The 13,588-nt window shown below is 35.1% G+C and overlaps 1 pseudogene; it reads left to right on the top strand.

The window, feature by feature from the left end:
* Window positions 1-7,727: 7,727 nt before the first annotated feature.
* On the top strand, window positions 7,728-9,351 carry LOC148253444 (uncharacterized; annotated as a pseudogene).
* Window positions 9,352-13,588: the final 4,237 nt, after the last annotated feature.

The following is a 13,588-nucleotide window of genomic DNA, read 5'->3' as shown; positions in this document are numbered from 1 at the left end:
TTTCTTTTTATTTGTATTCTAATGTTTTCCTAGTCCAAGTCATACTAAGTGTTTAATTACGAATTAATTTTCCATTTTCAAGTAAAATAAGTGGACAGAAGTCTATATAAGGAGACCACCCTTTCATTTATATTGAATTCAATTCAAGTAATCAATAATAATTGAGTTTATTGCATTTAACTCTTTACTAATTGTGAGCGTTCTTCAAGAAGGTATCTTCAACTGTCTTATTGTGTAACAGGTTGATCCTACTTATAAATGTGAATTCTTGTAACATTTTATCAATCCACCTTTGAATTGATTTTACTTATTAAGAGTCATTTGTTGTGGCATTTAATCAACTCAATTACCTTGGTTGATATTCATATGTTGAATGTAGGTCAAGTAGGGAGAGTTTTTCGAGAGTTTTAGGATTTTGAATAGTAATGCCTATACTGGATTTTTTATCATGTTAGTTGATCTTGAGTTCTCCATTGGGATCTTTCCCAACAAAGACAAGAATTTTTAAACTATTAATCACTATTTCTTTAGTTCTAAAATTTTATAAAATTTTGATATCAATATTTAAAATAGAGGCGGAGGGAATTACCCTTGTAACTATTTCACCTATCTATGTGTTATCTTCCGAGAGTTCGATGAGACTTTCCAATTGTTGGCAGAATATAACCAATATCGGGTCCACAATTACTTGGGTTTGCTACTACGATTCATATATTTTGGCCTTAAATGTGAGAATTCTTTGTACACCTCATACATTTTCTCTTCCACACTGATCATATTTTGAGGTTCAAACACCATGAATTTACCCTTATCTTTCACCATTACCATGAAACTTGCAAAAGTTTAGTCAAATTCAACATGCTCTAATATTAAGTTATTAGGACTCGACTTTGACATGTAATTCACCATATTCTTAATATTGGTAAAAGAAATTAATTTGTCGTATTTACGGTAAAAATTAAAAAATAAGAGTAATTTTGGGAATAGTAAAATTACAGGAGAATAATTTGAAATAAAGAATTAGAAATTAAAAAAAAAGAAATTTAAATGATGAAGAGGGGAAAATTCTAGAAATAAAAAACATATGAAGAAGAAAAGACAATTAGAGAAAGAGGAGGGGAAAATTTCAAAAATAAAGAAATAAATAGGGGAGAAAAGAAAATTAGAGAAAAAAAGGGAAAGATTTTGAAGATAAAAAAAATAGATGGGGAAGAAAAAAAAAATTAGAAAAAGAATGAAAGATTGGAAAGGGAGAAAAAAGAAGAGATCATAAGATAGGAATTTTTAAAGAGAGAAATAGATAAAGAAAGAGTGTTTAGAGAGAGACTATTAGAAAGGGAAAGAAAAAAATATATATTTAGAGAGAGAGAGAGGAAAAAGAATAAAGATAGAAAAGAAGAAAAGAGAGAGACCAAGAGTTCAAAGAGATAAGGTAAATTATTTGATCTTCATTTCTAAAAATTACATAATTTAACTTATTTCACAATTTCTTATTTATATACACCAAATAATATATAAAAATCCCTTCTAATTAGCATCATTGATACATAATGGTTAAGAAACCTAACGTTTCAGAGGATAACATTTGATGGAGGAAGAAGGTGAACAATTGGGACCAATTCATGTGAAGACAGAACAATCAAGTCTGAAAGGTTAGATTAGTTCACTGTGTGAAGAAAAATGGTTCACCTGTTTAGGTGCCTAGGATTTGCGTTTTGCTTCCCTATGAACAGTTTTAACACTCACATTCTGCTCCCTATTTTTTTTTAATCACTTGCCCTGATTTCACTATTTCTTTCATCCTGTGCTTAAGTCACATTTTCATCTGATTTTTCTGGGATCAGCAAAACTTGGATAAAGTTGGGCCAAAAAATCCCGATTCAAGATAAATTCATGAGGAAGTGAGATTTCTTTAGAATCTACTCTAGCATTTAGAAATTGGTTAATCGGTAAAGATATGTATACTTGATGTCCAGCCTAAGAATGGGACCCAAGTCCTAGTAGCCCCACTAAATAGTGATTCAACGTAGATTCTATATTTTGGAACAAAGCCAATTTTGGAGCCGCTTTGTGATAATGGAATCAACCAGCAAAAAGCATTAAGGCTGTAAAGATCAATGCACCAATTGTGGTACAATAGAGTTGTAATTCACTAGTTATTACATATTGATGTGATCCTGGATGGCCCAAATTTCCTTCTAAAAATGAAATCCTACGTCAAGAAGGAACCCTAAGAAAATCCAGAGTCCTGCGGAATAAGTACCCGCGAGTCTGCTGTAGTACGAGGTCATGCTCATTGAACACAACAAGCATGCACACGCAGGTCCTATAAGTCCCATCTCAAACAGGTTAGCAAGTCCAGAATTCATTTGTTTCTTAAACAAGATCGGCTCAAACGCAAAAGTAATTTTCAGTTTCCTAAATAGGAATACCCTGAATAGGAAAATAAATTCCAATTTTTTAAATGGGAATGCCCTGAACATGAAAGTAAATTCTAGTTTCCTAAATCGGGGCATCTTGTAATGGAAAGTAATTTCATCCCTAACTTTTTTTACTAAATGGGACTATTCCAATGAGTGGGCCAAGTTTATCCAAAGAAAGCTTAAAGCCCAAGTAATGCTTCATGGGCATGGAGAAATTACAAGGCAAGAAGAAATGCCCATTTATGGCCCAACCCAATGTGGCCCAAAGACCTCAGGACCAAAATGGCCAAGGCTCAAAAGAGATCTATGTGCGACTGCTCTTTTTTCACATGTGCAGGCTACCACATGTGCGGGCAGGACCACCTGCACACGCGGGTCCACCACCTATGTGATATAGCACGTCAGGCGTGCAGACAACGAATCTCGTATGCCCGATGAATGCATGAAAGTGTGCAGGAGGTGCCTCGCATGCACGCAACAGCCTGAATATGCGCAAGCAGCTAGACCCACCACCAACAGGCTCGCACTTGTGCGGCCCACGCCCAGGCAGCTGGCCCGCACGCGTACGACTCAAGCCCAGATAGTTGGCTTGCACTGCCTGCAGCCCACCTGTGCGATCTGCGACCTGACCGTGCGCCCAATAGGCCACCCATGCGGCTCCTTGTTCCTAGTACATTTTGAACTTTAAAATTTCACTTTTCCTATTTCTACAAGGTGTCCAAGTTTCCCAATTATCGCATGTGTAAAATATGTCAAATTTAAAGTTGAAATTCTACTCAAAATTAGAGAGAATATATTTGTAACACTATGAAAATATTTGCGCTTAATTTGTAATGAGAACTCCTATTTATTCGAGTCCTAAGTCTGTTTAAAACCCCTAATATTTTGTATTTTTAATTTTCTAAATGAATATCGCATTTCATATTTTATTTGGTTAAATAATTCTTGAAATTAATTATTTCATTTTATTGTAGGAAAATTATATTTATTATTTAAAAAGATTTTAGGGAAAAAACGGAGAAAAAAGTAGAAAAATCCTATGGGAAGGATCTCACTCGTGTGGGCTCCACACATCACGCACGCTTGCGTGGGTGCGGCCAGCGTAAGACGTGTGCACTCTGCTTATGTCCCATCCACGCGAGGCGTGGTATGCACATTTGCCCCATTACATGCAGATAGGCATGACACCATGCACCCTGTACGCACAGTGCCCTACGCGCACAACGAGCTAGGCCTGTGGTGCGTGGCAGGCTAGAGTAGCATGCACTATCTCAAGCAGTGCACACCGCCCCCTTCGGGCACCGTGCGCCGCCTTCAAGCGCAGTACGCTGCCGATTGGGCGGCGTACTGCTGTTTTTTGAGTGGCGTGCCTTTGATTTTTATGCGCTATTGCCCATCAGTTACACTCGTCGATCATCACATTTCACTTTTTCCATTAACTTTCTCTCTCCTCACTAGATTTTTCCACTTAGCACAAATCTAATGGTCCCCATTTTTTTATGACTAGGGACCCTCCCTAACATGACTGAGAAAGGAAACTTGATCCAATTAGAAGGATAATTTACTAAATTTAACATACAGTCAGTTCCAACGAAGGGTCTCCAACACGTCAGTCAAGTGCACTGCATGTTCTCCTAGGCTCTTGGAGTACACAAAGATGTTATCAATATATATGATGAAGTACTAATCTAGTGCATCTCGAAAAACTCTATTTATGAGGTCCATGAAGGCTATGGGAACATTTATTAACCAAAACAGAATTACCCTAAACTCATACAAATCGTAGCTGCATTGAAAAACAGCCTTCGAAATATCTTCTTCTTTGACTGAGAAGCTAGTGGTATCTTATCTTGAGGTCAATCTTAGAGAAGAACATGGCTCATTGTAGTTAATCAAAGAGGTCATCAATCTGAAGTAAGGGGTGCTTGCGTTTAATTGTCATTCGGTTGAGTTCCCGATAATCCACACAAAGTCTAAGAGAATCATCTTTTTTTTTTACGAACAACATTGGCGCGCCCCAAAGAGAATGGCTAGGGTAGATAAACTTCTGGGTAATAAGTTCAGAAAGCTGATGTTCCATCTCTATTAGCTCAATTCAACTCATACAATAGGCGGGCTTTGAAATTGGCTAGGTTTCGGGCAGCAACTCAATTAAGTACTCCTGGCGGGGGAGGCAGACCAGGAAGTTCGATGGGAAAGACATCCAAAAAGTTACAAACAATTGGTATGGAACACACACAGATAACGGTAATTTACTCAGGCATAATTTTAGCCGGCCAAACTATGGTACAATCTACGATCACGGCCGTACCAACCATAGTAGTCGTATCAGATATCTATAGTCATGACAGTACTTAACCAAAGGTGACCCCTAATAGATATTCACGTCACCATTCTCGTCAGAAGGTATGCGATCATCTATAGGGAACAGTCCTCTTACATATTTTCAGACAAGATGGGGGAGGGAACATAGATACCCCGGACAGGGTTAGGGGAATAGATACCTTTCAGAGATAAAAAGTCTAACGAGACACTTGATGCATTATGCATGTCAATACAGATACAGAATTCGGACCATTCATGCTTCATTCCACTTTTTCTTTTTTCTTTTTTCTTTTTTCTTTTATCTTTCCAGATAACAATATCGAGTTTATATTAATTTTATTATATACAAAATATCAAGTGTCTATAAATCACAAGCATGCTTGAAAATAAGAACAGTTCAGCTTATAAGACCTGCAAACACATAAGCATACAAAACAGGCAGAGTCGAAATTATCATAATTTAATAATTTTTCTTTATTTAAAAAAACTACTTAAGACATTGAAAGAAGTACTAAATTTCTTACCGAAACCTTGATATTTCCTCCATAGTTCTTTTTTTTCCCTCCTTCTCTCTCTCAATCACTCTTTCTCCCTTTCTCTCTTTCTAAGTCTTGAAAAATGGAAAAATGGAAGTCTGGAGAAGAGGGAGAAGGGAAGACCTATTAATAGAAATTTAGATCTGTTGGATTCATGCCAAGTCGCAAAATTTGGTCAAGAGAAAGAAGAAAAAGATGTTTGGCACGAAAAACGAGGGAGGAAGGCTTCCTCTGCTGGCGACAGTGGGGCACTATCTGGGTCGATGGTGGCGCATTGCCCGAGGTGGCAGTGCCCCGCTCGGCATATTGCAGGCTAGCCTGCTGGCGCACCGGCCACCTGCCACGCACGCAGGCCCCAAGCGCACAGGGGCCTATCTACGTAGGCCTGCTATGCGGATGACATGCACACAATGTGTGACACCTGTTCGCGTGCGAGGTGATGCGTGGACGACCAACTTGCATGCCATAGGACGCGCGCAGGGTCTGACCTCATGTCGCCCGCATGGATGGGACATGCGCATTGTGTGCACGTCCTACGTCTGCTGTGCGCACATGCACGAGCAGACGTTGCGCACGTCCTGTATCTGCTGTGTGCATGTGTGTGAGCGCACAGTGCACAAGCATCCCGCACGGGCAACTCTCGTTTCTCCTGGGATTTATTTCCCGTTTTGCCATTTTTTTTTAATTTCTAATTTTTTACTAAAATAAAATAAATAATATAAATGAAATTAAATTAAAATTAAATAAAAATAATTAAAATAAAATAATATTAAATAAAATCAAAATAAGAAAAAATTAGCAAGATTCACGTTTTACGATAAATAATTTGTAGAGTAAATTAAATGAGTTTAATGCGGCCTAAAGGCTCGAATAAATAGGATTTTTTAAATTAATTAAGCACAGCAACGAGTGAGGTGTTACACTGTGGATCCATGAATCATTATGAGTGCATGTTTTGTTTTACACTCTGATGAGTCTATTTTGAAGAGACTTATATTTATTATTTTGCCAAATTTTGTCTCAGTATTGTAAGATTTGGAACTCAAATTTTATTTTATAAGGAATTATAATATTTATTCTGCTACATATAATATATCTTGATGCACTTGTAATCGGTTACTGTATTTGGTTAACTTATGTTATATTTAGTATATGGGATGTCCAAACGGTGGCTTGTGGCGTCATGGCACTCTAAGGTCGACACTATTCCAGACTTTGTATCGCGATGCTAGGTCCTCACTGTTGTGACACCAGCACAAAAAATTTTGAATTATGAAATTTTTATTCCCAATTATGTTGTTACGAACTAATGAGTATAAATAAAAAAGTTTAAGGTTATGATATGGACCTTTTGTCAAATAGAGAAGAGAGAGAAAGCAATAGGTGTGGAGAAAAAGGAGATTCATTTTGGAAATAGAATTTAGGCCTCTAAACTCATCTTAAATCTCAGTTTTTCTTCTTTCTTCTCTCTAAGTTTACAATTTCATCAGGAAGTTTTTTATTTCAAGCATGAACTAAACTCTTTTTCTAGGGCTATGATGTAGTCAGACAATGATTGTTGATATTTTCTTATTTTAACTAATTTGATGTTTATTCAGAATATGTTGAGTGTTTCAATTTATGTTTAATGGGTGTGATTGTTTTGCCAACTATTGCATGATTTAAAGATTCAATTTGAGACCGAGGAGAAAATTGAGTTTGTCATAATTGGAACGTTATAAATTTATCATAGAATAGAGAGATTTATGAGATTTGTGTAGCAATATGAATTTCTTGCTCTTAATGAATTTTGATGGGTTTATAATTGCCACAGAGATGTAGGAATTTATCTCATTAAGATGAATTATTAAGTCTTGAGAAAGATTAATATTTATATTCATGAAATTCTCTTTCAGCATGGGAATAAATGTAGATTAATTAGAATTAAGAAAATTTACCATGAATTGTCTTGGTGAAATCCGAACCTTAGGTTTTAGTTTATTGATTAGTCCTTATTCAATTTTCATTTAAGCAAACTTTTCTCCAATTTTAGATTTATATATTCCTCTTCATCTATTTTCAATCATTCAAATAAAATTAGATTTAACCCAATTTCGGTAGTTAATAATAATTAGTCCTTATAGGATTGACAATCTTACTTATCACTTTATTACTTACTAACGATATTATGCACTTGCAATATTTTCCATGATAAGTTTTTGGCGCCATTGCGGAGGACTAATTTTTTATTATTAATATCAATACTAAGTAATTCTAGTTTTAATTTGAGTTTTATTTTCTATTATTTACGGTTGTTCATATTTGATTCCTTAGGTGTTTTCTTAGGTGCATGAGACATTTTAGAAGTGAGAATTTACTTCCTCTTGACTCTAAAATTGAGCAAACTTGTCGTCATAATAGAAAAGAAAGGAGAAACACTTCTAGATAACCTTCTCAAGAAGCCATGATTGACACTAGAGACAATCCAGAAGTTGTGAGCAATAAAAATAATCGGGCACTTAGAGACTATGTTATGCCCATGGTTAATAGGACTATTTTTGTCATTCAATCCCCCACAGTTGCTCCTAATAATTTCAAGATCAAGCTGGCTATCATACAGATGGTGCAAGCCAATCAATTCTGTGGTTTACCTAATGATGATCCCAATTCTCACGTAGCCATTTTTCTCGAAATTTATGAGATATTTAAGCACAACAATGTCTCAATTGATGCAATTAGGCTGAATCGATGAAGCCATTAGTTGAGCATCAACGTCAATTTCAGCCTCAGTAGACAAGTGTCTTTAGAAGATGCTCTCCCCTAGCTCATAGTCAATACTAATCAGTTTATGGCAAGAATAGATTATACACTTCAGAGGAAAGAAACTAGTATTCAAAGCCAATAACATCTATTCAGAATTTGGAGATTTAATTAGGCTAACTTTATGAAATTTTGACTTAGAGTCTGCAAGGTTCTTTGTCGAGTAATATTGAGAAGAATCTGAAAGAGTAAGTGAAAACTATTACTCTATGTATTGGGAAGGAGTTAGTAGAGTTGAGTAGAGCATTAATTGAAACCACGTAGCCAGTTGAGCCGCAAACAGAGACATATTTGGATGATTCGAAAATAAGTCTAGGAGAAAGATTAAAAAACCTAAGTCAAAGTTCTTCCCGGACAACCCTCTACCATATATTTCTCATATTCCATATCTTCAGAGTTTCTATAAGCAGAAATTAGATAAGCAGTTCTCTAAGTTCTTAGATGTTTTTAAGAAACTACATATCAACATTCCATTTTCAAATGCTTTGGAGCAAATGCCTGGCTATGTGAAGTTTATGAAGGAAATCCTCTCGAACAAGAGAAAGTTAGATGAATATGAGATAATTGCTCTTACTGAGGAGTGTAGTGCCATTTTGCAAAATAAATTTCCCCCGAAGCTTAAGGATCCTGGGAGTTTCGCCATCCCTTGCACTATTGGGAACTCTCATTTTGAGAAAGCTTTTTGTAATCTTAGAGTGAGTATTAATTTGATGCCTCTTTTAGTATACAAGAAGTAAGGTCTCGGAGAAGTAAAGCCAACAACAGTCTCTTTACATTTGGGTGATCGATCTATTAAATATCCAAAAGGGATTATTGAGGATGTCCTGGTGAAAGTGGATAAGTTCATCTTCCCAGTAGATTTTATTGTTCTTGACATAGAGGAAGACCGAGAAATTTTGATTATTCTTGGTAGGCCATTCTTAGCTGCGGGAAGAACTCTTATAGATATATAAAAAGGATATCTTATTTTGAGAGTGCAAGAAGAGCAGGTAACCTTTAATGTATTCAAAGTAATGAAGTACCCAAATGATGTGGATAGTTGTTTACGGGTAGATAGTGCAAAAAATTGTATTGAGGAAGTAATTAAAAAAAGTTATCCAGTTGAGCCATTGGAAGCATGTTTAGTTTGGGCTATTGATATAGAAGATCCTGATATATTAGAATATGTAAATCATTTGGAAGCTACACCACTGATATTTATTAAGGGACCTTTTAAAGATTTGGGGAAAAGGAAACCTAGACCTTTTCCATCCATTAAAAGCCACTAGTGTTAGAGCTCAAGCAACTCCCATGCCATCTTCGATATGCCTACTTGGGAGAAACATCCACTCCTCTTGATATTATCTCATCTTCTTTGAATAAAGAACAAGAGGATAAGCTATTACGAGTGCTGAGGAAACACAAAACTGCTTCAGGGTGGTCAATAACATAAATCAAGGGAATTAGCCCATTCTATTGTTATACGTACTTGTTATATGCATGGGAATGGGCTATCTTATTATATGCACTTATGAAAGACATGTCTATAGATGTGGGGCAAGTCATATCGCATTCCATATTGGAATGTGCATCTTCAAAAGTTAGAGGAATTTTTATTCCTGGGTTGATCACCGGCCTTTACAACTTAGCCAATGTCAAATGGGAACCATGGGAAGCATTGGTGTATCCAATGAAAGCAATTACATCCCTAATAATGAAACAATATAAAAAGCCACAACATCCTACACATGTTGAGGCCAGCTCTTCTCAACAATGAGGATAGGTCTCAACTCATTGTCCTCCCTTAATTGGTAGCGCTGCTTATACTGATCCAAGTCAGAGTGAACAATGGCAAGAGACTTGGGCACTTCGATAGAACTTAGGCAAATACATGTTGATAATGTGCAGTGCAATACAACCTTAGCACAGATAATGAATCAATGTGTCCTAAATATTGGTGATACTATTTATCCTCTTTCACCTGCACTAGTTTTTCTGCCAATATTACACGATGACATTGATGAAGAAAATGAAGAGAATGATGGCGAGGATGCTTAATTCTCGCTGAGGTACATCCTCTACACATAAAAAAAACATTTTTTTTAGATTGAGGACAATGCAAACTCTAATATTTCGAGGTATTGGGTTTTTAGATTTTAAACTGCTATTTTTTTTCTTTTTTTTTTTTACAATAAAAGGATAAATATTTCACCATTAATAGTCAATGAAGAATGATGGAATTAAGATTTTATCCTGACCAAGATTGTGGTTATTTTGAAAACAAAATAGCATATGTTGCAAATAATAAGTAGAATAATTAGCGATTATTTCCTCTAACTTAATCGGTATAAGAACAATTGCATAAGAACCTAATCAAAGGCATTATACTTGTAACATAGAAAATGTGAGTTTGATTTTTACCATTTAACTAGTCATAAACTAAGGTTTAAATGAATAAGACAAAGTAACTAACATGTGATGGGTGAGATAAAGCGTAAAACACACTCACTTCTAAAAATATTTTTAGGTAAAAGAGTGAGATAGAGCATAAAATGCACTCACTCGTAAAAATATTTTTGGGTAAAAGTGTGAGATGGAGCATAACACACACTCCCCAGGAAAGAAATAGAATTGCGTTAAGTTTACTACCTTGGTTGAAGTATCAAAGAGGTAATGTTAAACAAAACATAATTTATGAATCAATGGTAGAGACTTAAAGATGGAATTTATGTGTTGGAATTATGCAAATTTCATTGAGGGGTATAAGAGCTAATAGTCTATTTATATTTTACAACATTCCTTTTGAATTTTCAACTAACTAATAATCGCAAGAAATGAATCAAATTTCAATATTATCAAGCTTAATAGATCAATGTGGTGGCAAAGTTTGCTTTTAAGTATTTCTTTTCAATATTTTACTTGAGGACTAGAAAAAAGTTAAGTTTAAGGGTATTTGATGAGTGTGCTTTATACTCATGATTTAGATACTTTCATTCAACTTTTGTTGGTTTTTGAGAATTTATTTTTGTATTTATGCTTGGTTTTGTGTTTATTTTCTTAGGTTGAGAAGAAGATTGGGTGTGGAGTAATTTGGAGGAGTTTGGAAGAATATTTTGGCAATTTTGGGACAAGAATTAAGCTGAGGATAGAATGATCAATGTCATGATGGTGGATTGTTGCATCATGATGATAGGAGCTGAAAAAAAGGAAAAAAAATAGAATTATCAACATCACAACTGTGGATTATGGCATCATGACGCTAGGAACTAAAGAAAAAGGAAGAAAATAGAATTTCCAGCATCACGATGGTGGCTTGTGGCATCACGACCCTCTAAGGTTGACACCATTCTCGACTTGGTGTCGTGATGCCAGGTTTTACCATTACGATGCTAATGCTAGAAATTACAAATTACGAAGTTTTTATTCACAACTATGCCCTTTTAAACTAATGAGTATAAATAGAAAAGTTTAGGGTTATGATCTGGACCTTTTGGCAGAGAGAAAAGAGAGAGAAAGCGATAGGTGTGGAGAAGAAGGATATTCATATCAAAAATAGAATTTGGGCCTCGAAACTCTATCTTTAAACCCAATTTTTCTTCTTTCTTCTCTCTATGTTTATAATTTCATTAGGATGTTTATTATTTCAAGCATGAATAAAACTCTTTTTCTGGGGGTACGATGTAGCTGGACAATGATTGCTAATATTTTCTTATTTTAAGTAATTTGATGTTTATTCAGAATATGCTGAGTTTTTCAATTTATGTTTAATGCATGTGATTGTTTGGTTAACTATTTCATGATTTAGAGATTCAATTTGAGACCGAGAGGAGAAAATTGAGTTTGTCATAATTGGAACGCCATAAATTTATCATAGAATAGAAATATTTATGAGATTTGTGTAGCAATACAAATTTCTTGCTCTTAATGAATTTTAATGGGTTTATAATTTCCACAAAGATGTAGGAATTTAGCTCATTAAGACATATTGTTAAGTCTTGAGAAAGTCTAATAATTATATTCGTGAAATTCACTTTTAGCATAGGAATACATGTTGATTAATTAGAATTAAGAAAATTTACCATGAATTGTCTTGGTGAAATCAAAACCTCGGGTTTTAGTTTATTGATTAGTCCTTATCTAATTTTCATTTAAGCAATCTTTTCTCCAATTTTAGATTTATATATTCCTCTTCATCTACTTTTGATCAAAAAAAAAAAATAGAATTAACCTAATTTCGGTAATTAATAATAATTAGTTCTTATGGGATTGACAATCTTACTCTATCACTTTATTACTTGTTAATGATATTGTGCACTTGCAATATTTTTCATGACAAATTCATTTGAACAAGGCCCATCCTATGTGAAGAGAAACCATAAGCAGCTAGCCAAACTCCTCAAATCCGTAATTGTTTGAGTAGTTCTGGCACCTAGTAGTAATCAGTGGAGTACAGTAAGTAATTTAGTCGACCAGTTCACACGAATGAATCTGACAACTTGAATCAGGTCCTTCTAGCTTTCAAGACCGTTGACAAGTTAAATCTTGTGGACATTCATAGGACTGCTTAACAGTAAAAAACCAACTAACGAATATTTCTTGGTTAGTTTAATAATAAGGAATGAATGGTTGTTGGAACGTTTCTGACAACTATGACTAATCTGCCATATTTTGGATAAAATGAATCCTTGCATCTACGATCCACTACGTTACTTAAGCTAGCTATTTTGTTGACTAGGAATCCTTCTTATAATTGATTTAGTTTATAACTTGCATGCAAAAGTTCAGTTTATATTACCTTGTTTATTTCCTATTACATATTCTGCATTGATGTTGAATCTATTAAAGCTCATTTTGTTTGCTTTTTATTCGTTGGTCAAGGAAGAAATTGGTTTTCAATTTATGTGGATTTGACCCTTCTTACCACTACTACAATATTGTTTTATTGCTCAATTAGAAATTTATTTTTAGTGGATTCGACACCTACCAAATTTTGGTGTCGTTGTTGGGGTATTGCAGCAACTAATTTGAGTTCTTTTCTTTTTATGACTAGATCTTATCATAGAGAACCTCTTTTATAGGATCCGAAAATTGAGAAAACTGTAAAAGCTTAAGGAAACAAACCCAGCTAAAGAGAAAAATGTTTTAGCAAGACACAGTTTTTGCAGACAACAATGCAACTATTGAAACCGAAGTAGAAACCAAGCAGATGGCTGAGGAATGCACCTTGAGGGAGCTCCAAGCATTGCCTACCAACCAGCAGCCCCTCTACATCACTTGTCCAGATCTAGACGTAGCTTTCTACCTAAAATCTAGCCTAATTCACTTGTTACCCAAGTTTAGAGGTTTAAAGAATGAAAACCCATACAAATACCTCAAAGAATTTCATGTCGTGTGCTCAAGCACGAGGCCGCATGGAGTGTTTGAAGAGTAGATAAAATTGAGGGCATTCCCTTTTTCTTTGGATGATCCAACCAAGGATTGTTTGTTTTACCTATCTCTTTAATCAATCATGACTTGGGCAAATAT

This window comes from Carica papaya, chromosome 6 (assembly GCF_054855325.1).
Source record: "Carica papaya isolate Zhongbai chromosome 6, ASM5485532v1, whole genome shotgun sequence".
Classification (NCBI taxonomy): Eukaryota; Viridiplantae; Streptophyta; class Magnoliopsida; order Brassicales; family Caricaceae; genus Carica; species Carica papaya.
Note: the sequence above shows the minus strand (reverse complement) of the source record. Positions and strands in the feature narration are given on the sequence as shown.